Here is a 25847-nt window from a genome sequence, read left to right as displayed (position 1 = left end):
TGGACTTTTCAAAGGAAAAATGACCGGGTGGGTTTACCAACAATGTGTTAGTTTCTCTCTCCGTCTTCCTTGTTGCTCTCCTCCCCTCTCCCTCTCCTCCCTCCCTCCCCTATCTTTTCTTTCCTTCCTTCTCTTTCAGTCTCTCTTTTCCCCTTTCCTTTCTCTCTTCTATTTTCCCTGAGAAGGGAAGTCTAGATCCCAACTTGTAAGAACAGAAGGGATGTCTTTATCCACCCGGTTTCTTCATAGGGAGGAGGAATATAAGGCTCAAAGAAGTGCAGTGACTTTTGCCTAAGGTATCTTAGGAGAGCAGAATGGGACCCTGAAAACGGAGCTTGGCATAGTGTTGATGTCACCTGGGCCACCTGGGAACAGGGATGGTGCTGTCCACAACCCAGCAAACCCTGAACCATACCCCATACTCCGCGGTGAGGGGTTTCTGCTCACCCCACCCTGTCTGGAGTAGGTTAATGCTGTGAGGTCCCAGGAACCTCTGCAGGGTCTGCCTCTTCTCCAGCTTTGTCTTTGTCTCCCTTTGAGCCTTGCACAGAGCTTGGCACATAGCAGGTGCCTCATGGGCACTGGTTGAACCACATGGAAGGAGCGGTTCCGGCTGCTCTTTTGAGAGTTCCAGGCCGTGTGAAGGGGTGCGTCTGTGAATTCCTCATGTGAGGATGACGGTGAGCCAAGGGATCCACCTTCTAGATAGATCCCTTTGGCAGTCTAGCCAAGGCGATGCACCCCTCTCTCGGAATGATTTTTGAGTGTGTTTTATTGAAGTATTAACACACATACGGAAAAGTGCACACGTCTAACGTGTACATCGGTAAATTTTCACAAAGTGAACGCACTTGTGACCCTAGCACCAAGCTCAAGAAACCGAAAGTGACCGGTGCCCCAGTAGCCCCTGGCACCCTCCAGGCTCCACCTCCTGAGAGAAGCCCCTATAGGAACAATGTTTTCAAGTGCATACTGCGAGGGCAAGAACGGAATTTCACGTCCGATGAGGGCTCGGGGTGCGTGCCTGAGGCTGGTGAGATGCTTGTGGAGTATGGGGTGTGGGGGGACTGGGTGGGGGGGTGGGGATCTCAGGGAAGGTTGCCGAGCGCGTGGGTTCGGGTATGAGTTCGCCAGGGCTTGTAGGCGGTTGGGGGGGTCGTCGAGACGCGTGTGTGGGACTTGGGGGGAGGTCTGGGGGATTCGGGCATAAGCCCCGGGCGCTGCAGGAGGGCCGGGCGTTCCGCTAGGGGTCGCGGGTCTTGGGGGGGGGGGGGGGGAGGGGGGGAGGTTGCGGAGGCGGGGCCTCGGGGCGGGGGCGGGGCCTCGGGGCGGGGCCGGCGGGCGCGCGCACGCAGCCGGCGCGCCCCCTCCCGGCCGCCATGTTGGCTGGTGTGTGGGTGTCAAACGGAGCTAGACGCGGCGGCGGCTGCGGCGGAGGCTCCGCAGGCTCCGGTCGCTCCCGCCTCCTCAGCGCTGGCGGCGGCCGCAGCCGCGCACCCGGGCGGGCTCGGAGGAGCGGAGGTGAGCGGGGCCCACGCGCCTCGCGGGGCGGGAGCGGGGCCCCAGGGCGCGGACCCTCCCCTCCCTAGGGCGCGGACGCCCTGGCAGAGCGGCTCCCCTCCAGCCCGCCCCCCAGAGCATGCACCCCAGCTGCCCCAGCTGGGTCCCTGCCTCGCGTGGGACCCTTTTCTTTCCAGCCAGGCCCGTCCCCACGGGCTGGGGCATGGCCCCCCTCCCCACCTGGATCCCTCTTTCCGCTGCAAAGACCCCCCCCCCTCCCCCCACCCCGTTTCCCTATCGGGGAGCTTTTGCTTTTATATTCTCTGAGTCTGAGGCTCCTCTTACTCCCACCCCAGATCTGGGAGCCCTCTCCGGGCCCCCATCCTCTTGCCTTTCGGCTTGGAACCACCCCGCCCCTCCTCCCCAGATCACTTTCCTCCCCACCTCGGGCCAGGCACCCCTTTCCTCCCTCCCGCCCCCGTGCACAGCCCAGCCCCCCGTTTCCTCCAGGAATCGGGGGAGGGGTCCCCGCTGTCCGGGATCCTATCCCGTCGCCCCTCTCCTTCGGGCTGGAGTGGGGCCCCTTTCCCTCCCCAGGGACCAGGTTCTCCCTCCCCACCCCCGACCCCCACAGCACAGCGGGGACGGGGGCGGCAGAGCCGGGCTCCAGCTGCCTTTTGTTCCGCGTGGGATGGCAGAGACCCCGCCCGGCGGTCCCGTTCGGCTGATCCGGGTGGGTTTATGGGTGCGTGGGGGCCGGCCTCTTCAAGGAGACCCTCTCTCTGCCCGTGGGGCGGCTCCCCCTGAGCAGAGCGTGTTCGGAGAGGCTGGCCCTTCCTAGAGGAGTCTGTGCCAACAGGTTTTTGTTTGCGACCTGAAGTTGGCCCAGTGGCTTTGCGGGGGGGCGGGGGAGAGTGGGGACAGCTTGTTGTCCCCTGAAACCCCAGAAGGGGCCTGTGAAAGCCCATTCCTCCGCCCTGGGACATCGGCCGGGGGTCCCTTCGCTGTTTCGTCCTGGGGATGCATCTGAAATCTGTGCTTTAAGAGAGGACGGGGCCTGACCCATCATTGGGGTTCAGATGGGGGAAACTGAGGTCCAGAGATGTAGTGATTTGCTCAAGGTCATGCACTGGTACCGTGTCACCGCCAGAACTAGAAGGTTGGTCTCCGGGGCTTGCTTTCCAGGACATTTTAGAATTTTTTTTTTTTTTTTTTTTTTTTTTTTAGAGAGATGTTCAGGATATTATCCCCCTCCCCCTCCCCCTTTTATTTTTAACATTCACACGAGACAACAGGCAGGAAAAGATGTGAAGTATGAGTTCTTGCTTTCCACCTCCAGAAAATGCCCTGTGAAAGAAGAGATTGCAACAGGAGGTTAAAGGGATAGAAAAAGGTGAATTTTAATTACTCTCCCCCCCCCACCCCAATTACGTAAGATAATGAAGATTTGGCCGAAAACACGTACATCTTGTAGCTCTAGATACCAGATGATAGGTGCTGGCAATAGCAGATACTGAGTCCTGCACAGCAGTGATTGAGTTTGCGCTGATAATTAAGTTTTCGTCTGTATTTAAATGAACATCAGGAGGGACTACAGTTTGTTTCCGAATTGTTCTTGTGCCAGTGAGTGTATTTGGGGTAAGTGATGGTGTTGGGGAAGCCATCAAGATCTGATCTTTTATGTATCTTGTATTTTCCCTTTCATATTTTAAAGCTTACTAGTTTCTTTAGTTCTCATATTCGGTTAGTCATGTTACCCGCCGCACTGGGCTTTTCTTTTGTAAGCGCCGAATGAGATACCGGCTAGTAGAGTTGGGTAGAGTGCAGATCGTTTCCCACGAGGTCCTGGAACAGGAGCAAGTTTGGATTGTCCTGTGGGATGTACTGATCTCTCCTGGTTTCCACAGGCTTTTTGCCTCCTTGAGCCTTGAGTCTGGCAGATGGGGAGTTCGGTGGAGAACTCTTCTCCCAGCAAGATGTGCTGTACCAAACACCGTGGTGCGTGTGAAGAAAGGTAAAACTTTCAAATGAGGATGCTTCGTTTGGTACATGCAGCCTTAGAAATGACCCATCCCTTGTAAAAAAGGCTTTGTAGAAATACAGTGGATGCCGGGGCGCCTGGGTGGCTCAGTCGGTTAAGCGGCCGACTTCGGCTCAGGTCATGATCTCTCGGTCGGTGAGTTCGAGCCCCGCGTCAGGCTCTGTGCTGACAGCTCAGAGCCTGGAGCCTGTTTCGGATTCTGTGTCTCCCTCTCTCTGACCCTCCCCCATTCGTGCTCAGTCTCTCTCTGTCTCAAAAATAAATAAACGTTAAAAAAAAAAATTAAAAAAAAAATTACTTGGGACATGAGTAGTTTAAAAAAAAAAAAAAAGAAATACAGTGGATGCCTCTTCATGTAACTGCCTTCCATGATAAGGTGTGGATTGCCTGAGACTTGGCATTCTGATAGGAGTCCTGCAAAAGTAGATGTGTTTTTAGGGCTTTGATTTGTTGTAATGGCTGGGCTCTTGCTGAACTTGAAGAGTGGGCTTTTTATTCATTTCTTTTTGAAGATTTCATTAGGAAGAGGGCAACTTCCAGTTCTTTGTGGACTAAAGTGCCAAGAAATTTTCATGCAGGAATTGTCCTTTTCATCCTCTTGGGAAGCACATTAAAGTTGTTACAGCTTCTTGGCAGTTGGTCTTACTGTTGTTCCCCAGAACCTTCCTGTCAGAGCGATGGGGCCTGGATGACTGCGGTGGTCGTCGCTTTATGGCATGAGTACCTGGTGACCCTGAGCCTTGGAGAAATGACAGGGCTTGCATTTGGGGAACTTGAAGTTGGGGAGGATATGAGGAATTTTCTAGTTCTCCTCCCCTGTTTGTCTGCTGCGCTTTCTATTCATGTGTTCAGTTTAAACAGCCCGCTTCTGTCAGGCCTTTGCCGGCCACCTCCACCAGTGTTTGGGTCCCTCAAACCCTTCTCTTCAAGCCTCACCACCCCCAACAGCCTTTTGGGGCACTTAGTCACGTTGTCTCAGTATCGGGCTTTTGCGGCACTGTGACATCTTTGAGGCCAGCGACCGCCCTCCCTGTCTTTGCTTACTTCTCCAGTACCCAGCTCAGGCTCTGACACATGGTAGGTGCTCAGAACAGGTCTAGGATGTGAATGAGTCCTGGGGGCAGGGGAACAAACTTTGATTGGTCCCCTGCTACAGGCTCCACTATTTCGCCTTTGCTCTTACAAAAACCACTACTGTTGGTCCCGAAGTCATCTGTCATATGGGTGTGTCACGTCACATGGCACATGGGCATGTTCAGCCACTTGCGTGTCACCCCCCACCTGCAGTTGTGAGAACCGAGACCCAGGTGCTCAAGTCATGTGCTCAAGGCCACACAGCCACTAAGTGATGGGGCTGGGATTCCAGCGGGTTTGTTGGGGTTCCAAAATATTGTTATGCCTTTTACCTCACTGGAGAAACCAAGTCTCAGAGAGACGAAGAGACTTGTATGAAGCCTTCCTGCAAGTTGGCAAGGGACTGAGTGATGTCACTAAGGTCGTCGAGGGTGGGAGAGAGCACATTTTGTTTGGCCTTGTGAAACGACTATGGCCATCCGTTGAGTTTTGGAACATTGACAAGCTTTCTGATAACTTCGTCAATGGTATTTTCCTTGGTCTGAAGGGGTCTAAAAATAGAAACTTGGGAAAACAGATACAGTGAAATAAGTGTACGTGCCGTTGAGTGAGTGTGTCCCGTCCGTCTATGGACTTGTTTGGTTCCATCAATTGTACTGTCAGATGGTTAAGTTTTTCATGTCTTGAAATGCAACGTTGTTTCAGCAGACTTTTTTTTTTTTTTTTTTTAAATGTCATTTCATTTTGTCTTCACATCGACCTATGACACAGGGATCACCACCCGTCTGTGAGTGGAAGAATGGAGGCCCAGAGATGTTAGGTAACCTATAAGGAATTCACACAGCCAGCAGCCAAACCAGGGTCTGTGTGATTCCCAAACCTGGGTGCCTCGTACTCCACCAGCTCCTGTATAAAGCCCCTCAGTGTTATGTGTGCTCATTTAATTTATTATAGAGGATAAACCTGTGATCTGAAAATCACCACCGAGTTTCTGTAGAAAGTTGGAAATTGTGAATGAGATTTCTTTTCCCTGACCTTAGGATCAATGAAACCACTGTAAGTTGAATGTCAAGAGTTTAATGAACCAATTGAACTGACGGACGCTAGATTTAGGGTTAGATTAAAAAAAAAGAGGGCGCCTGGGTGGCGCAGTCGGTTAAGCGTCCGACTTCAGCCAGGTCACGATCTCGCGGTCCGTGAGTTCGAGCCCCGCGTCAGGCTCTGGGCTGATGGCTCGGAGCCTGGAGCCTGTTTCCGATTCTGTGTCTCCCTCTCTCTCTGACCCTCCCCCGTTCATGCTCTGTCTCTCTGTCCCAAAAATAAATAAAAAACGTTGAAAAAAAAATTAAAAAAAAAAAAGAAAGAAATAGAGAAAGAAATAGAGAAAGAAAGAAAAGAAAAGAAAAGAAAAGAAAAAAGAAAAGAAAAGGGCTTGCCTCCTTTGAACCAGATCTGCAACATTGTTAAAATGTTCTGTGTCCATGCATCGGATTCTTTGTGGTGACTCATTCCCAGCATCCCCAGGTACTGGAACCTGCTTTGTGCCTGGGCCCAGAAAAGCCTTCCTGTGGGTGTCAAGGCTGCACTCTCAAGCGTTCTGGAGACAGAACAGGTAACTTCTCTTTCTGTTCAAAGCAGTGCCAGGAAGTGGGTGCACAGAGGGCTGTGCAGAGGACTCCCCTCCCTCCGCCTTCCCTTCGTGGCAACCCCGCTGATAAATGGAGCAGGGAGAAGCAGGCTCGTCCTGAGGGATGGCCGACCATCTAGGGCTGATGCATGATGTGGGTTTAAAACCATCTATAATTAATCAGTTCTGAGTGCAGGCTCCATCCTTCCTCTTTCCCACCCCTCTTAAGCTAATGTCATCGTCGCATCCTGGTGGCTCAGTAGCTGAGAGCACCGCATGGTCCAGACGGTTTGGCTACAAAGTCCGTGTGAGAAATAGCTGTGGAATCAGACGTGGGTACAAATTGGTCTCCTGGCTGGGTAGCGTTGAGCGCTGTACTCACGGAGCTTCATCTTCTGTATCTCTGAAGTGGGCTAATAGTAACCACCTTGCAGAACAGACTAGTGCTTCTCAGACTCCAAGCGTGCATTGGCATCACCCCGTGGCCCATTAGACACGTTGCCGGGCTCCGCCCCAGAGTGTCTGAGTCAGTAGGTCTGAGGTGAGGCCTGAGACGGTGCGTTTTCAGCCAGTTTCCAGGTGTCCCTGATGCGCCTGGTCCAGGAACCAGGTTCGGGAACCCTGGCCCAGAGGACCGAATAAAGAAGGCGTGTGAAGGTGTCAGCACTGGGCGACTGTGCTGAGGGCGCTCATACACAGCAGTGGTTTTCTGCCTCTGAAATGCTTCTGGATTGCTCGGAAGGTGATGGCAATGACACTTGGGAAGGGACTTTGGTGTGTCAGATGTTTTCGCTTCGTTCTTATGTGATGATAACTTGGACCGTGGTCACAGGCATCATCACTATGGGAGTTAGTTGGGGTGTTTTCCTTAATGAAGGGAATGTAAGACATCAGTGCCCTTCAAAGAGGCGCTAAATCTAGGATTCTGTTAGAAAAGCCGGTTCATCATTACCACACATCAAACAAGATGTTCACTGTCAAGGCTTTTTAGAAATGCAGCTGAGAAAGGGCAGGGCACCAGACAGACTCCCACGGGGCCATTAGGGATGGCCACTGGTGTTAATGGAAGTCACTCCTCCTCCTTCCCCATGGTTCAGATTGATTTAATATTCTTTGGTGTTTAGGGTTTGGGGGGAAAAATTCATTTTCCACCAGTAGTAATTATCGTCTTGTCCATCAAAACCAAACATGGTCTATGTGAGTGTGTGTGTATGAGAGAGAGAGAGAGAGCCCTGATGGTTTTCTGATGTCTCCTGTGTGCCAGGCCCTATGCTACCCCATCTACGCACAATATTTAATTTCATTCTGTTTCTCCAAGGCCTGTCACTATTTCCCTTTTTTGCATATGCAAAAACTAAGGCTCAGAGGGGTTCAGCACCCTGCCCCAGGCCACACAGCCAGTAAGTACCCCACCTAGTTTTTGCTGCCACCTGTGTCAGATTCAAAACCACATTATTTTCACTGCCTCACTCTGTAGCCGTGCCAGGTGCTCCCATTGCTTTGCTAAACCCTCGTAGCAACCCTGGGAAGTACACATTTCACAGATGAGTAGACCAGCTCGGGGCGGGGGGGGGGGGGGGGGGGGGTCAGGCTGGTTCTGTGTACCCACCCAGTCCCATACCTGTCTGGTTTTGGAGCCTCATGAAGCTGTTTTTGTGGCAAGACCTCACCTCCCTGTCCAGGGCCACAGAAGTAAATTCTAAGACGTACATCTGCCTGGATGCTTACAGCGGGGGCCTGGGAGGACCCCAGCTGGGTTGGCTGGGAGGAAGTCTGTGTGGGCTGGTAAAGGTTTTTGTGTTTGCAAAACTGTGTTAAAATAATTGCCCAAATTGCTCTGAGGAAAGGGCTCATTTCTTTTTTACTCTGTAATCCTGAAGCTCTGCACACTGGTTCTGTAAACATGACACATGAGAATTAAGGACTCAAAAAAAAAAATCCTCTGGTTAATGCTGTTGTTAAAACGTGATCAAATTCACGCAGAGGAACTTGTTAGTCTTAAACAGTTATGTAAATAAAAATATAAAGTGTCTCCTTCCTCAGTAGGCAATTAACATATGACTTGTAGCAAATGGGTCATTTTTCTGGTCTTAACAGTGTATGTGGAGGTTGGGGTGTGATCACTTTCCCAAGGTTTAAAAATTGCCTGCAGCTCCCAAGCCAAGGAGTGGTAAACAGCTATGTGTCAGTACCTGCCCTGCACTCTTGGGAGGCCCTGGAGGTTTGGACTCAAATTTGTTGTTCTGTAAACGCTTTCAGGCCGAGGTGAATAAATCATCAGAGCTGGAAGTTGGTTCTGCAGAGTCCGCCCCCGGGCCCGTCCTTCCTCACTCCCCAGAAAAGTCATAGCAGTGGAGGAATACTGACAGGCTAAAAAATCACATATTTACTTGAAAGTGACTTCTCCGCGAGTGCCTGGTGATATCCAGTGCTGTCCTGGGGTATAATGACTGTACCTGGGATCCCAACGTTTGGGAAACACATGATGAGGGGAATAACTTTTATGCCACTTCATGAGAGGCAGTTCAGCTGATGCAAAAACATGAGGATCAAACCGAGGACCATTCTGTGACATTAGGGCAGAATATTTGAGGTCACCGTCGACCTGGAAAATCTGCGACATGTGGTCTCTTGTCAAGATGATGCGCGTCGGGGAAATGCGATGTGTCTTGCCACCGATCGAGAAGTCAGTTAATATTTGTGAGACAATAGAAGCTGGTGGTTTGCTAAGCTGTGATTTTGAATCTTTGTTAGGACATCAAGAATGCAGAAAAATCTAGAAGAGTCAGGGAAGACGTCAGGGAGAAGGTAGGATTTGAGGTAGACCTCAAAGGACAGGGACCAGTATCCGGGTATAGAGGACAGATGGGAAGGCCTTTCAGGTCGAGGGAACATCAGGGGGCGAAGCTTGGGGTGGGCGTGGGCTGGGGCCTGCGTGTGGGGTGTGCGTGGCACCCCACGTACACAGAAACAGCTCTGCCCGGAGGATGCTAGGAACAGTGAGGACAGAGGTGGCCCGATGGCCACTGGCTCTGATGGGGCAGCGGCCTTGAGATTTGGTGGTGTGGGCAGTAGGGCGCTCAAGTGTTTGGGGTGGGGCCCTCTGGCAGGACCTGACCCGGCAGATCGGTGAGACGAGATAGGTCACAGTTCCAGCAACAGCACGAGGGTGCGCGTCAGAGTGAAGGGAGGTCCTGGGGTCCGGTTCTGTTTGGGGAGAGGCAGGTGCCCCGGGGGCCTCCGTGCTGGCTGGGGAGAGTGGATGTGACACCCTGAGAGCCTGCAGTTTTTACCCTTGGCTGCACCTGCAGGTCACATGGCCTGGAAAGCTTTTTAAAAATGCCTGTGATGGGGCCCCACCCCAGACCATGGAGGAAAAGCCAGCCTTTTTTTTTTTAGAAGTACCCCAGATGATTTTCATGGTTTGTGTGGGCCAGCAAGATGAACTGTGTGCTCAGGGGAGCCTCTGGGCGTGTCAGGGATTAGAAGGTGGGAGCCAATTGGAGCACGAGGAGAGCAAGAAGCCTTTGCAGTGATGAGATATGAGGTGCTGGGCTCTGAGCTACTGTAGAGTCACCGAGGAACCAACTTGAGGAAAGAGGGAGGGGGCAGCATGTAAGGTGGAATCTTGCCAGGGAGAGATCACCCCCCGGGCTGCTGAGGTTTGCCTTGAGCCACTTTGCAAAAGGGGGCTGGCCCAGCAGAGAGTGTCAGTTGGGTGAGGGCCGGAGAAGAGATTGTGCCCCACCTGTTTGGCAATGTTCCTCCCCCCTGATTTTCAGCCAGGAGTAGGGAGCAGGCATGGCGGGTTCTTATCTGGCCGTTCAAGCCTACGAGCCAGATTCCTTCCTACACCCCTGATTGTAATGACTGCAGCAAACGCCGCTTGTAAAACTTAAAACTACATTTGTTCACAGAAGTTCCATTAAAGGTAGTTGTAATTTAGAGTACCTAACTGAGGTAGATTCGCTTTTAGTGGAAGATGTCTGGAAGAGAGGTTTTACCTGGTGCATTTCATGCATATCACAACATCATAATTTATTATATTTTCAGAAAGAAATTAGTTTGCGGTCCAATTAGTTCTGTAATGTTTATTGAGCACATATGTACTGTGCTCTATAGGTTGGGAATACACGGATGGAGAGGTGTAAGTTCCTGGGCTCACGTAGCTTATGGTGCACAGAGAGTGGCTCCTGATGGAAGGATAAGTGATGGCAGCCTGGGAGGGAGGGTAAAAAGTGGTGTCAGATACCGAGAGTGAGGCTGAAGGCTTCAGGGGAAAGGGTAGGGAGGTAGCGTCTTGCAGGGAGAGGGGGAGCTCTGGGGGACGCAGAGGAGAGGTCTCCGGGCCAGAGAACAGGGCCGGGCCAAGGGCTGAAGGCGAAGGTGTGAGCTCGAGCTGAGCGAGGGTGTGGAGGAGGAAGGGCCGGACGCGAGGCGGAACAGGCGGACTGCTTAGCGCGCTCTGAGTCGGGACTGTGGCTTTCACACAGTCTTTTGGTGGCGAGTGGGCAGCGCCCTGGGTCCTCCACGCTGTCTCTGATTGGAGCAGTTCTGCTCTGCTCTGCACGTGGGAAACTAAAAAGAGCTCATTTGAAAAGTGTTCCTCTGCTGTTTCAAAAAAAAAAAACAACAAAAAAACACCCCAAAGTGATCTCATTGCTGTAGGTGCAGGGGAGTCACTGACAGCAAGAGAGCGCCCTGTGGGTTGCCGGGAGAGAGGGCCTGGAGGCTTCCCCAGGGAGCTGAGAAGCCCCCACTTCTTTCTTTCTGCAGGAGAAGGCGGGGCTGAGAGGGGTTCTCACCTCTTCCACCCTCTGCTCTAGGCCACTCTCCCAGGTCCCAGGGTGAGGTCTGGGCCATGTGCCTGCTATGGCTAACAGGTCCTTTGGGAATGGAGCTCTTTACGGTCAAATAGCTCTGTCTTTGTCTTTTTCTCTTTTGTAAATAAGCTGTGTGCCCAAATGGGGCTTGAACTCATGACTCTAGGAGCAAGAGTTGCATGTTCTACCGACCGAGCCAGCTGGGTGCCCCCAGCAGCTGTATTTTCCAGAAATCCCTGGAGAATTTTATGACCAGGTCATAAAGGTAAGGGACCTAGCAGTTCACCCTGGGATGCATGTCCGAGAGATCACGTGCCGGGCTCTTGTGCTGGGTACCTAGGAGGTGGCCCGGCCCTCAACTCTTCTTAGACTAGACAAGAGTGGTCCACAGGCCCCATGCGGCCCACAGATGTATTTTGTCTGGGCTGTGCTGGGCCTTTTTAAGGAATTAAAGTTGGTTGCCCTATTAGTTTCCTCTGGCTGCTGTAACAAATGACCACAAATGCAGTGGCTTAAAACAACAGTTGTGTAGGTTAGAATTCTAACACAGGTCTCAGTGGGCTAAAATCATGGTGTAGCCAGGGCAGTGCTCCTTTCTGGAGGCCTTAGGAGAAGATCTGTTTCCTCGTGTTTTCCGGCTTCTGGAGGCTGCCCTCATCCCTTGATTGGTGGCCCCTTCTGTCTTCAAAGCCAGCCACAGTTAGGCTGTGTCTTTATGCCGCATCATTCTGACAGGGACTTTTCTGCGTCCCACTGCCACTTTTAAGGATCCTTGCCGTTACAGGGGTAATTCAGGATCTTCCCTATTTTGAGGTCAGCTGTTCAGAAACCTTAATCTCATCTGCTGCCTTAATTCCCCTTCGCCGTGTAACTGGGATTAGGATGTGGACATCTCTGGGAAGCCATTATTCTGTCTACCGCAGTTGCCAACATGAAAATCAGGAGATCTTACATAGCAATCCAGACTTGCAGCTTCATTGACAAATCAGAACACTTGGCAGCCAGGGGCCTGCACTGTTGCCTGGCAACAGTGGGTCAGTGCCAGTGTCGGCGCCATCTCTGGATGGGGCTTCGTGTGCCAGTTCTCTGCAGCCCCCACCCCTCCCGTGACGCCTGCTCACTTCCCTTCGTGGCCTGGGCCCTGCTCTGGAGACCCAGGACCCTACACAGTTCGTCACGGCAGTGTCTCCTGTTCAGGGTGGTGGGGCTTGCCAACCTCCCTGTTCGATGCCCTCCTCCTTGCCCTCACGCTCCACCCTCTCTGCTTAGACACTTGTCTCCCACCCTCCCCTCGTTCCCCCCTCTCCCTGACCCAGGCCTCTACATTCCAGAGCATCTCTGATGCTATTTTAGGTGGGCGTTATTTGCACGATAACTCCTTGCCTCCTGTCCTCTCCTTTCCTGGCACCCAACACCGGTACATTCTGGTGCCTTCCATTTGATATCTTGGATTGGCATTTGTGAGAAGCAAGTCTTTACGATGCACCTTGAGAGTAGTGTCCATCAGAAGTCAGGATCACACAGCAAACATTTAGCTGAGCCTCTGCTCTATGCCGTGTACTTTCCTACCTACTGAGCATTCAGTGGGAAGGCTGGTAGGGATGCTGGCCTTGCCTCCCACCTCCATGTGGTTCTCCAAGGGGGAGGAGGAGAAACAAGCGGGTAGGTGATTGCAAGTTTAACCACCTGTTGCATCTAGGAAGCGCCTGGCAGCCTCCTGCTTCCCTGGGGCTGGGAGGCGAGCTCCGTTTGCAGTGGTAGGGGGTCCCCTGGCTCTGTTAAAGGCATTTCAGTGAAAGGTTTCCTTGTTTCCAGACCCTCGCTGAATTTGGGGGAGGCATCTCGAGGCCTGCGTGATGTATTGGTTTACAGTGTGAAGGACCAGGTCAGAGGACTCTGTGTCGCTGCCTGGCGGTCTCACCTGGGGCTCTGGTTCTTTTCTGAGGAGCCCCTTGTGTGGCCTCTTGTGGACAGGCCTCCACAGTGACCCTGAGCTGTAGGACTCAGGTGGAGGACACTGGGTAGAGCCCCCAGAACTTGACAGCTTAAGGGCATCTAGTTCTTTAACCTGCGCGGAGCATTATCTAGCATATTAAGGGTATCGGGGAACTTGCTTGAAAGCAAAGTAAAACTTTTCATTATGGGGAATTTCAAACATAGAAAAATAGACTAGTTCAGTGAACTCCCAGCACTGAGCTTCAGGAGTTGTTTTTTCCGTTTTTAATGTTTATTTATTTTTGAGAGAGAGAGAGAGAGAGAGAGAGAGAGAGACAGAGCACGAGCAGGAGAGGGGCAGAGAGAGAGGGAGACACAGAATCCAGAGCAGGCTCCAGGCTCTGAGCTCTCAGAGCCTGGACGCGGGGCTCAAACTCATGAATTGTGAGATCATGAGTTGAGCCAAAGTTGGACGCTTAACTGATTGAGCCACCCAGGCGCCCTGCTTCAGCAGTTTTAATCTAGGATCCTTCCCCCTACCCCTCTTCAATTCTTTCTTTCCTTTTTTTTTTTTCCCCCTCTTCGATCATTTCAAAGCAAATCCCAGACTTACTTCATTGATCAGTGCTTCGGTATCTATCGCTAGCAGATACAGACTCTTTGGAAACTTGTTTTTGTAATCTTTTTTTTTTTTTAATCTTTGTTTTTGAGAGAGAGTGCGCATGCGTGTGTGCAAGCAGGGAAGGGGCAGAGAGAGGGAGATACAGAATCTGAAGCAGGCTCCAGGCTCCAAGCTGTCAGCACAGGGCTCAAACTCACGAACCGCGAGATCATGATCTGAGCTGAAGTTGGATGCTTAACTGACTGAGCCGTCCAGATGCCCCTGGAAGCTTGCTTTTAAGTGGAGACTAAACACCAGGCATCCTAATTTTGATTTCGTGTGCTCTGGAGTTGAAGCTGACTTTCTGTACTTGTGGGTGATAATCTTTATACAAAATCTTGATGTGGGTTGAATTTTATTAGCACAACGAGAATTTTGCTATTAATTTTTTTAATTGCAAAATACATGTAACACAAAATTTACCATGGTAACCATTTCAAAGTGTTAACAATTCAGTGGCATTAAGGGGCGCCTGGGTGGCTTAGTCGGTTAAGTGTTTGGCTTCAGCTCAGGTCATGATCCCACGGTCCGTGGGTTCGAGCCCCGTGTCAGGCTCTGTGCTGACAGCTCAGGAGCCTGGAGCCTGCTTCAGATTCGGTGTCTCCCTCTCTCTCTGCCCCTCCCCAACTCATCTCTGTCTCTTTCTCTCACAAAAATAAATAAACATTAAAAAATTAAAAAAAAATTCAGTGGCATTAGGTATATTTACACTGGGGCATGTGGATGGCTCAGTTAGTTGAGCATCCGACTCTTGATTTTAGCTCAGGTCATGATCCCAGGGTCATGAGATCGAGCCCATGTCAGCTCTGTACTGGGTGTACTTAAGATTCTCCCTCTCCCTCCGCTCCTCCCTGCCGGTCGCTCTCAAAAAAAAGTATATATACACTGTTGTGCAATCATCACCACAATGTAGTTACAGACTTTTTTCATCACCCCAGAAGGAAACCTGTACCCGTTAAGCAGTTATTCCCTATCCCTCCCATCCCCAGCCCCTGAAAACCACTAACCTGCTTTCTCTCTCTAGGGTGCTCGGCCTGTGCTGGGCATTTCATATGCATGGAGTCATATGGGTGTGATCCTCTGTGTCTGGCTTCTTTCACAGAGTATAGTGTTTTCCAGGTTCAGCCCTGGAGTCACGTGTGTCATTCCTTTTTGTGGCTAAATAATATTCCATCGTGTGGACAGACCACAGTTTGTCTATCTGTTCATCTGTTGATGGACATCTGGGTTGTTTCCACCTTTGGCAATTGTGAGTGGTTGCTACTTTAACTTGTCCGTGCTTACTTTGAAATGGGTGATGTGATACATGGATCAAAAAGAAAATGTCATACAGGGGTGGGGGGGGTGGCTACTTCCATAATCCGTTGATTTTTAACCCATTTAAAAAGAACTTATTGGGGCGCCTGGGTGGCTCAGTCGGTTAAGCATCCGACTTCGGCTCGGGTCATGATCTCACAGTCTGTGGGTTCAAGCCCCGCATCGGGCTCTGTGCTGACAGCTCAGAGCCTGGAGCCTGCTTCCGATTCTGTGTCTCCCTCTCTCTCTGTCCCTCCCCTGCTCATGCTCTGTCTCTCTCTGTTGCAAAAATAAATAAAATTAAAAAAAATTAAAAAAAAAAAGAACTTATTACTGAAGTACATCGTATGTAACGGAAAAGCATACTCCACGTCAGGGACTCAGGCCTGTTGCTTTTTTTCGGTGGCCATGAGGCCTGCTTAGGAGGCTGCCATCTGAGAGACACCCTCCTCTTCTTAGACCTGAGAGACCACAGCTATGGGTCTGAGGGTGGGCAATGGCCTTTTTTTTTTTTTTTTTTTTTTTTTTAGCATTGGCATTGAGGGAAATGCTTGACTTTGACTCCAGAGTTATAGGGGCAGACTTGGTGTTTTTGTGAGTCATTGCCTTTATTTCCATGCCTCAGTAAACAGTGTCTGCCCTTGTGTTGTCAGGTGCCGGAGGTCAGGGGGTTAGGTTAGGTATGTTGTTATCAGTGTGCAAAATGAAGTGGGTTTGGTAACATGTTTTATATGTAGACATTGATTTCTGTTAGATTTTATTTCTAGCAAGGAGTTAGCGAACAGGCTTGAATAAGTCAACTGCTGACTCGTGGGGTGCCCGTCGCAGGGGCTGCCTTGTGGGGCGAGATGCTCTCTCGCATCATGCTGTGTGTCCTCTTTTGGAGGGTCCAGAGAGGTGTTCATCTCAGGTCCCAGGACAAGGAAGAACTCTTCTGTGAATTAGCTCTATTTCTGTCTTGTGGGCAGCGTGAATCATCTTTGCCTTGGCCATCTGGAAGCTCAGCACAAAGTCGATCATTTGGGCCCGCTCTAGTGCGGCCTGCCCTTGGGGTTCTAACCTTGCTTTTTGGCCCAGCCTTTTGTTTTGTTTTGTTTTCTTTTCTTTTTTCCTTCTCTTTCCCTGTTGCTTGAGTTTCTTTGTTTGCTTGCTTTTCATTGTTACATGGGTTTCTCTAAGCCAGTGATTCTCAACTGGGCTCAATGTAGTTTGTCAGGATAACCTGGGGAGCTTCTTTTTTTTAAATGCCGATGCTTGGGACACCTGGGTGGCTTCATCCGTTAAGCCTCTGACTTTGGCTCAGGTCATGATCTCACCGTCTGTGCGTTTGAGCCCGCATTGGGCCCTATGTTGACAGCTCAGAGCCTGGAGCCTGTTTCAGAGTCTGTGTCTCTTCTCTCTGCCCATCCCCTGCTCACTTGCTCTCTCTCTCTCTCTCTTTCTCTTTCTCTCAAAAATAAATAAATATTAAAAAAATTTTTTTAAATGCCGATGTTGGGTCCCCACCACCTTCTGTTTTAATCGTTCAGGGAAAGTGGCCTGAGCCTAAGTATTTTCCAAAGTTCCCCAGATATTTACCTGTGTGGCCAGGGTTGGGAGCTGCTGTTTTAGGCCATTTCACATTCATTTAGCAAACAAGACAGGGATAAACAGAAGAAAAGGATGGAGTCTGGGAGGACAGCTGACCCTAAAGTATGGTGGTTTAAGCTCAGAGGAGCCAAGTAAAAGGGATTACGTAGCTTCCAGTGGTTTTCCTGCCAGTGGAACCAGTGGGAAAGCTCTGAGGGGATCCTCTCTGTGGCCAGAACTGCAGAAGGCTTAACTCCTGGGACCAGGGGTGGGGGGTGGGGGGGGAGTGGCTGGGATTTTGCTCTGAATATCTCCAGCCTGCTTAGTGGTAGTACAGCTTTGTAACCAGGTCTTCTGGCCCATTCAGGACCCACGTCCCATACTTGGGACCTAGTTTGTGCTTTAATTCCATTTGTTATAAAAAGTAATCATAGAGAAGACCCAGTGTATAAAGAGAAAATTTAAAACATGGTCTTTGCAACTAATCCGATTTCTCCTGCACTTTGAAAAAGCACTGTCTAGGGGCGCCTGGGTGGCTCAGTCGGTTGAGCGTCCGACTTCAGCTCAGGTCACGATCTCACGGTCCGTGAGTTCGAGCCCCGCGTCGGGCTCTGGGCTGACGGCTCGGAGCCTGGAGCCTGCTTCTGATTCTGTGTCTCCCTCTCTCTCTGCCCCTCCCCTGTTAATGCTCTGTCTCTCTCTGTCTCAAAAATAAATAAAAACGTTAAAAAAAAATTAAAAAAAAAAGAAAAAGCACTGTCTCTGCCTTTTTTTTTTTTCTTTTTTTAAATTTACTTATTTTGGCGAGAGCACAAGCAGGGAAGGGGCAGAGAGAGGGGGACAGAGGATCTGAAGTGGGTTCTATGCACACAGCAGTGAGCCTGATTCCAGGCTCAAACTCATGAATTGTGAGATCATGACCTGAACCAAAGTCAAAAGCTCAACCAACTGAGCCACCCAGGTGCCCCTAGCACTTTCCCTGCTTTAAAGAGAAACAAGAAATTATGAAAGAAAAGACATTCTTTATTGATTAAAAAAACTATATTGGTAGAAGAAAATGGTAAATAGCACAAGAAATCACTGTAATCTGAATGCAAGGTGTTGGATAGATGTTAACATTTGAAGAAAGAGAAACATGATTATCGAAACAAAACCAAACCCATTATTTCTTCCTTCATCCCACCCCATCATTGTTTTTATTTACTTCTTTCACTTTTTAACAAAAATCTTGTTCGCTCTTTTTCTCTTCTGATTATGTTTAAGTCCACTCTACCAAAATAGATTATCTGCAGTATGGTATTTCCAGGCTGATTTTCTTTTTGCGCTAAGTCTCAGAGAATGGTTAGGGTGCCTGTTTGAATGGTCATCAAAGAAAATTTGGGAAGTTCACCTAAGTAGGAAGAACCAAACTGGAACTTGACCTATGGCCTTGCCCCTGTAGTCACTGTTAATAGTTTGGTTTGTTTTCTCTAAGTTGTTTGTTCGTTTAGTACCCAGGGGTCCTTGTGTTCTGTGTGACCATTGCCAGGATGGTCCAGAGCTTTCCCTTGAACAGCCACAGTGGGAAGAGGTCAGTGCCTCCTGCAGTTTGTCCCCTCCTCCCTTGCTGGGGGTGGCTCCGGTCTTCAGCCTCCAGAGGCTCTGGGAGGGCACTCAGGAACTCTCTGCTTTGCCGGATTGCTAGGGGCTTATTAACCAGTTGGATGTGGGTGAGGGAGGGGGGACCCTGACTGTGGAAGCTGTTGGTACTGGTGCGGAGATGGGAAGTGTAGAGGGGGAACCGGTCGAGGGGGAGGAGGGCTTCAGGGCCGGACCATGGAGCCAAAGACTGACAGAGGCTTCCAGAGAGGGGCAGGCTGGCCCCTTGGGCAAAGTTACCTACTGGTCTCTGGGCCTCAGTTTCCCCCTCGATGGTATAAATGAGAGAGTGGGACTAAGCGATACCCAGGTCCGTCCTGACTCCCAAATGCTTTCTTCCATCCTCAGTAAGAGCGGCAGTCGGGCTGGCCGTTGTTTTTGTCTTCTGAATGTGTCTTTTCCCTTTGGTGAGCTGCTGATGAGGTGTCGGTGATGTGGGTGTCGGCATGTTCTTACTGCAGTTTATTGCCTCTTCTCAGAAGTCCCAGTTGGAGGAGGAAACAGGCCAGTTCCTTAGGAAATGTGTGTGCCTGGGGCTCAGCAGCTCACTTCTGATCCAACCCGGAGAGCTGGTCCAGGTTGTAGGTCAACTGGCTCGCTTCAGGGGCACCCATGACATGTCCACGTGCGGTCATTTCCTTCTGGGGCCCTCAGCATTGCTGCCGCACGGGGACAGGCAGAGGGGTCATTTGTGGGTCCCTGTGAGTGGGTGTCCCACGCCGGGGACAGGTCCCCACTTCTCTGTCCGGCGGTGTTAGGCACGCCTGGCTGGTTACTGAGCCAACCCCAGCGACAAGCTGTTAGCTTTCCCACAAGACTGCACATCCCGGGAGGAGAGCAGACCCTGACGGGTGCCGCGTTCCGCCCAGGGCCTGGTGGTGGCGGATGGCTTAGTACAGACTTGTCACTTTGAGGTTTTCATTTGTGTGCTACATCACACTACCAGCTGGTGGATATTTAAGAAGTCTTTTTGACAGAAATTTAAAAGCTATTATGGAGGCTCCCCCCCCCCCCACCGCCCCAGTTTAGAAGAAGGAAATCCATTTAAAACTCAGAAAGGGGAAACAATGTTGTCTTCTTTAAGAGAAAAAAAAAAACCCTCATTCTGTAACGTACCGGCTTCTGAATCAGACTCAGAAATGAGATTAAAAAAACAAACAAACTGCCCTGTGATCTGTGCTGACAACACTGAGACTGCTTGGGATTCTCTCCCCCCCCCCCCCGCCCCCCCCCACCTCTGCCCTCCCCTGCTCATGCTTGCTCGCTCACTCTCTCAAACAAATAAACATTAAAAAAAAAAAAAACTGTCCTGTGAGGCTCATGGAAATCGAATTTGGAATTGGTCAGCCTAAAGTTTGTCTCCTTTCAGTAGGTAATGTGGAAATACGGTTTTGCTGTTGTTGTTGAATATGAGCACAGTACCTCGTTGACTTGGCATGTTTTGAGCACTGAGTCACTTCAGAGGGAAATTTCCAGACAAGGATCACATCCCTTTGAGGGCCAACAGCCTGTCCTTCTCACTTGGCACTTCTTTTCGCCCTCCTCACACTTGCCGTGTTCCCCCTGGCTGGCTGCTGGCTGGGTGGTGAGGAGGGCTGCCTTCCTTGGAAAGGCCCAGGCTACCTGCTGGGAGCTTGCGGTCTCTGATGGGTCTTGAGGAGGCTGAGACTCCCCTCCCCCCCGGAACGGAACGCCTGGAGGAAGAGTCTGTGTTCTCTGTTGCTGGCATCCAGGGCCCATCCCTGTTTGGCCTGCGCCCTCTCTTCTGGCCTCCTCACTGCTGTCCCCTCCCCACTGGCCCGGCTGGGGCCTGAGCCCGTCATTTTGCTTGGAATGCACTCTGCCTGCCGCTCAGCCACCTTGACCTTCCCCTTGCCCGCTCCACCGCTGGCCCGTACCCCTTGGGCTTCCATAGTAGGGTGTCGGCTGTCTGTGTTTCCCTGCTTCCCATGGGCTGTGTCGTGTGAGCTCTTTGCAGACAGGGTTTGCGTCTGACTCACCTGCGTCCCCCAGCACTCTGCTGCCACCTGATGGGGGGGGGGGGCAGGTGTTGACGACACACTTGCTGCACAAGTGGGGGCTCGTAGCCTCTTGTTCCTCCCTTCCTTGCCCCTGCCCCTGGTGGTCAGAGAGGCACCTGCTCAGGGCCATGCAGGGGTGGGGTGGGGGTGAGGGGTAGGAGGTGAGAGTAGCAGGGTGGCAGGGTGGGTGGGGGTGCGTGGACCTGTGGGTAGCACAGGGGAGAGTGCAGGTTGGAACGGGGTATGGACAGCTGGGAAAGGCCACCACAGGCCATTTGTGGCCTTCCAGGTGTGAAACCTGAGGAACCTGGTCGACACGGATGCAGACTGTCTTCTAGTCCTTGCCCTTCAGCTTCCCAGCTGTGGAGGCGGAGGTGGGCTCTAACAGATTGACAGGCTGAAGGACAGAGGGCTGGGCGGAGGCTTACGCCTGGCTGCTCATGGCACTGGCACATTGGCCAAGGGCTTTGATATTTAAAAAAAATTTTTTTTAATGTTTATTTATTTTTGAGAGAGGGAAAGTGAGAATGGGGGAGGGGCAGAAAGAGGGAGACAGGATCCTAAGCAGGCTCCTCGCTGAGTGCAGAGCCAGATGTGGGGCTCGAACTCATGAACAGCGAGATCATGACCCGAGTGGAAATCGAGAGTCAGCCGCTTAACTGACTGAGTTAAGCACCCATACGCCCCAATATTTTTTTAAATGAGGATGGGACTTGTTTTTTTTTTTAATGTTTTTTTTTGAATAGACAAACATTGACATAGGTTTGAAATAAAAGATTATTAAAGTATACTTTGAGAGATCTTGCCCTTCACCTCTGATTTCATCTGCCTTGTCCCCCATTCTTCTTTTTTTTTTTTTTAAATGTTTATTTTTGAGACAGAGAGAGCACAAGCAGGGTAGGGGCAGAGAGACAGAGGGAGACACAGAATCTGAAACAGGCTCCAGGCTCTGAGCTGTCAGCACAGAGCCCAACGCGGGGCTCGAACCCACAAACCATGAGGTCATAACCTGAGCTGAAGTTGGAAGCTTAACCAAGCTGAGCCACCCAGGCACCCTCCCCCACTTTTTCTTTTTTAGCGTTTATTTTTGAGAGAGAGAGAGAGAGAGAGAGAGAGAGAGAGCGTGAGCGAGAGTGTTGCTGGGGAGGAACAGAGAGAGGGAGACAGGGAATCCCAAGTAGGCTCCGTGCTGTCAGCACAGATCTTGACGTGGGGCTTGAGCTCGTGAACCGGGAGATCATGACCTGAGCCAAAATCAAGAGTCAGATGTTCAACCAACTGGACCACCCAGGTGCCTCCGCCTTCTCCTGAATAGAGAGCCCCTTTTAGCAGTTAGGATATCCTTCTAGTGTTTCTTTACTCAAATAAAGCAAACACAAATTTATATCCTTAGTTCTCCCTTTTTATTAGAGAAAAGAGCACACTACGCATAATCATTCTACACCTTGCTTTACACTACCACTGTAGCCTAGAGAGTTTTCTATTTTCATACTTGGAGAATTATCACTCTTTTTCAGCTATTTGATATTGTGAAGTTGTTCCTTTGTTTTCTTTTAAATCCCATCCCCTAAACAAAGGCATCCGGGTTGTTTCCAGCATACCACGCCTGCATCCAGTAGTCTTATCTGTGCATCTTTCCCGTGTGTGCAGGAGGCCCTGAGGGTAGCGTCCCCCAGGGACACCGCTGGGTCAGAGGGCAAACACATTTGCAATGTGGGTAGATTTTGCGAAATTGTCCTCGGCAGGGGTTGTTCCAATTTGTACTTCCATCCAGCAGGTATGAGTGCCTGGATCCCCACAGCCTTGCCGAGAGAAGGCAGAGTCAGATGTTTGGATTTTTGCCAACCTGACAGGTGTAAAAGGCATCTCAGTGTAACCTTCAGTTTGCATTTTTCTGAAGTGTGAGCCGATCGTGTCATATGGTTAAGGACTACTTATTTATTTAAGAATATTTATTTATTGTTGGGAGAGTGCATGTGGGGGGGTGGTAAGGAAAGGCGGGCAGAGGATCCAAAGTGGGCTCTGTGCTGACAGCAGTGAGCCACTGTGGGGCTTGAACTCACAAAACATGAGATCATGACTTGAGCTGAAGTCGGATGCTCAACTGACTAAGCTACCTAGGTGCCCCGGGACCATTTATATTTTTGTGTGGACGGTTCTTTTCTCATTTTTTTTCTTGGGTTATTGGTTGTTTATTTCTCAATCACTGTGAGCTCTTTATGTTTTGGGGAGTTTAGTTCCTTAAGTTAGGAGTTGTAAAAATTTCTCAGGCTAGGAATTGTTTCGATCTAGCCAGATTCTTTAAGTACCTCCCTCCCACCCCCATCTCCTGTATTTAAAGATTCAGACTGTGGCCTTGGGACAGAGTCTGGTCTCTATTGGGACAGAACCACAGCCTTGGCTTCCTTCCAGGATTTCAAATTAATTGACCACAGACACGTTTTGAGTCTGCATGGGGGTGGGCTACGTGGTGTTGTGAAAACAAACAGCCCCTCATATTTCCGTGGCCCGACACAGCAGAGACCTCTCTCTCTCCTCGTGCTGCGTGTCCAGTGTGTGCGGTCATCGTCGTCATTCACGGGCCCAGGCTGATGGAGGCACCTTTTTTTGTTGTTGGTGGTGGTGGTTATTAATGGCTTTATCGATTCACAATTTGTGCCCCACGCATTAAAGTTCACTTGTTTGAAATACACAGTTCAGTAGTTTTTAGTATATTTACAGTTGTGCAACAATCAGCATAATCTTAACATTTCATCACTCCCCCAAACACCTCATACTCATACCCGTTAAGCAGTCCCCCCCACGCCACCCCCAACCCCAGCCTTCCTTTACCTTCTGGCAACTGTCTGTCTACTTTCTGTCCTCTGGATTTGCCTGTTCTGGACATATAAATGGAGTTATGTATACAGTAGATAGCCTTTTGTGCCTGGCTCCTTTCTTTAGGCATGCGGTTCTTTTCTTTATTATTTTTTAATAAAAAAAAATATATATGTTTTCAGGAATAGAATTGTGATTCATCACTTACATACAACACCCAGTGCTCATCCCAACCAGCATCCTCCTTAATGCCCCTCACGCCACTAGCCCTTCCCCCACCCAACACCCCGCCAGCAACCCTCCGTTTGTTGTCTGTATTTGAGAGTCTCTTATGATTGCCCTCCCTCTGTTTTTATATCATTTTTGCTTCCATCCCCTTATGTTCATCTGTTTTATATCTTATTCCACATATGAGTGAAGTCATATGATATTTGTCTTTCTCTGACTAATTTCGCTTAGCACAATACCCTCTAGTTCCATCCACATTGTTGCAAATGGCAGGATTTCATTCTTTTTGATTGCCGAGTAATACTCCATTCTATATATATATATATATATATATATATATATATATATATATATATATATATATATATACCATGTCTTCTTTATCCAATCATCCATCAGTGGACATTTGGGCTCTTTCCATACTTTGGCTATTATCGATAGCGCTGCTATAAACATCGGGGTGCCTGTGTCCCTTAGAATCAGCATTTTTGTATCCTTTGGATAAATACCTAGCAGTGCAATTGCTGGGTCGTAGGGTAGTTCTATTTTTAATTTTTTGAGGAACCTCCATACTGTTTTCCAGAGTGGCTGCACCAGCTTGCATTCCCACTAGCAGCGCAAAAGAGATCCTCTCTCTCCGCATCCTCGCCAACATCTGTTGTTGCCCGAGTTATTAATGTTAGCCATTCTGACAGGTGTGAGGTGATATCTCAGTGTGGTTTTGATTTGTATTTCCCTGATGATGAGTGATGTTGAGCATTTTTTCACGTGTCTGTTAGCCATCTGGATGTCTTCTTTGGAAAAGTGTCTATTCATGTCTTCTGCCCATATCTTCACTGGCTTATTTGTTTTTTGGGTGTTGAGTTTGGTAAGTTCTTCATAGATTTTGGATACTAACCCTTTATCTGGTATGTCACTTGCAAATATCTTCTCCCATTCCATCAGTTGCCTTTTAGTTTTGCTGATTGTTTCCTTTGCTGTGCAGAAGCTTTTTATCTTGATGAGGTCCCAGGAGTTCATTTTTGCTTTTGCTTCCCTTGCCTCTGGAGACATGTCAAGTAAGAAGAAGTTGCCGTGGCCAGGGTCAAAGAGGTTGTTGCCTGCTTTCTCCTCTGGGATTTTGTTGCCTTCCTGTCTTACGTTTAGGTCTCTCATCCATTTTGAGTTATTTTTGTGTGTGGTGTAAGAAAGTGGCCCAGGTTCATTCTTCTGCACGTCGCTGTCCAGTTTTGCCAACATCATTTGCTGAAGAGACTGTCTTTGTTCCATTGAATATTCTTTCCTGCTTTGTCAAAGATTAGTTGCTCGTACGTCTGTGGGTCCATTTCTGGATTTTTTTTTTTGTTTGTTTCCATGAACTATGTGTCTGTTTTTGTGCCAGTACCATACTGTCTTGATGATTACAGCTTTGTGATAAGCTTGAAATCCAGGATTGTGATGCCCCCGGCTTTGGTTTTCTTTCTCAGGATTGCTTTGGCAATTTGGGGTCTTTTCTGGTTCCATACACATTTTAGGATTGTCTGTTCTAGCTCTGTGAAGAATGCTGGTGTTGTTTGAATAGGGGTTGCTCTTTCAGCGTATTTTCAAAGTTCATCACGTTGTAGCGTATATCTGTACTTCATTCCTTTTTAAGGCTGAATAATTCTCCGTTTTACACCACATTTTATTTACCCGGTCATCTGTTGATGGGCAAAGCTGTTTTCACCTTTTGGCTATTGTAAGCAATGCTGCTGTTAACACGGGTGCACAAATTTGCGTGTGGATGTATTTTCCGGTCTCGGGTAGATAGGCAAGCTCTGTTGACCCAGGCCGCCACCATCACCACCACCTTGGGAAGGGAGTTTAGAGAATTACACCCTGGCTTTTAAAGTGTTTGACGGAAAAACAGACACATTTCACTTCTAGCAGATTTTATTGGCCGGGGGCCGTGACTGACCTGGGGACATGCAGTTCCCAGAAGGACGTGAACTGGGAGTACTTGGTGAATGTAACTAATTTCTACAGAGAAGAGAAACGGGCCTTCGTGGGACCCAGGAGAGCGAGTCTGTGTGGACAGGCCAGTCTGGGAAGCGTTCAGTAGTAAGGTGGGGAGTCCCAGGGTAGAAACTACCTGGAACTGAATAAATGGGGCAGCCTTGAAAGCCGGTCGGTGAGAAGACCTTGGATCTTTCAAGCGGCAGCTTTAGAAGTGGGTGATGGTATCGGAGAGGAGCAAGGCAGTCTCGTGCAAGTAACCTTGAATTGGCCGAGGTTTGGGACCGGGCTCGTCCAAGTTTTCACAGCAGGTGTTGTGGCTCCGTGCAGGGGACGCAGACCTCACCCCACTCATGCGCGGTGTCACCCACCCCTTGCTTCTTACCTGTAAAATGCCTCCCTTGCAGAATTCTGGCACACAGTAGGCACTGAGTAAGGTACAGCTGTCACCCTGATGCATTTGGCTCGCTGCAGCCAAGCCTGCGGTCACCAAGTGGCCATCCCCAGGCCTCTGGTTCATGTTTTCCTTGCGAAGCATACACGTGCTGAAGGACTGTCCTCTTCTCGGGGCCTGGTTATCCCCAGGGTGGCCGAAAGAGGAGGAGGTCGGTGGTATTGACGTGGCCGATGAATATTCCAAGGC

The 25847-nt window shown here is 49.9% G+C and overlaps 1 protein-coding gene across 4 annotated transcripts in view; it reads left to right on the top strand.

Annotated features, from left to right (window-relative positions):
• Window positions 1-1014: 1014 nt before the first annotated feature.
• The window catches only part of EPN2 (epsin 2), an 87730-nt gene continuing 62897 nt past the window's right edge, over window positions 1015-25847 (top strand). For 2 of the 4 annotated variants that reach the window (XM_058705085.1, XM_058705081.1), the window contains exon 1: window positions 1368-1521. The gene's annotated coding sequence lies outside the window, so the exon portion shown is untranslated. Of the gene's footprint in view, window positions 1034-1366; window positions 1522-25847 lie in introns of those variants that run through there. The other 2 variants (XM_058705082.1, XM_058705084.1) reach the window with 2 other exon arrangements.

This window comes from Neofelis nebulosa, chromosome 16, assembly GCF_028018385.1.
Source record: "Neofelis nebulosa isolate mNeoNeb1 chromosome 16, mNeoNeb1.pri, whole genome shotgun sequence".
Lineage (NCBI taxonomy): Eukaryota > Metazoa > Chordata > Mammalia > Carnivora > Felidae > Neofelis > Neofelis nebulosa.
Note: the sequence above shows the minus strand (reverse complement) of the source record. Positions and strands in the feature narration are given on the sequence as shown.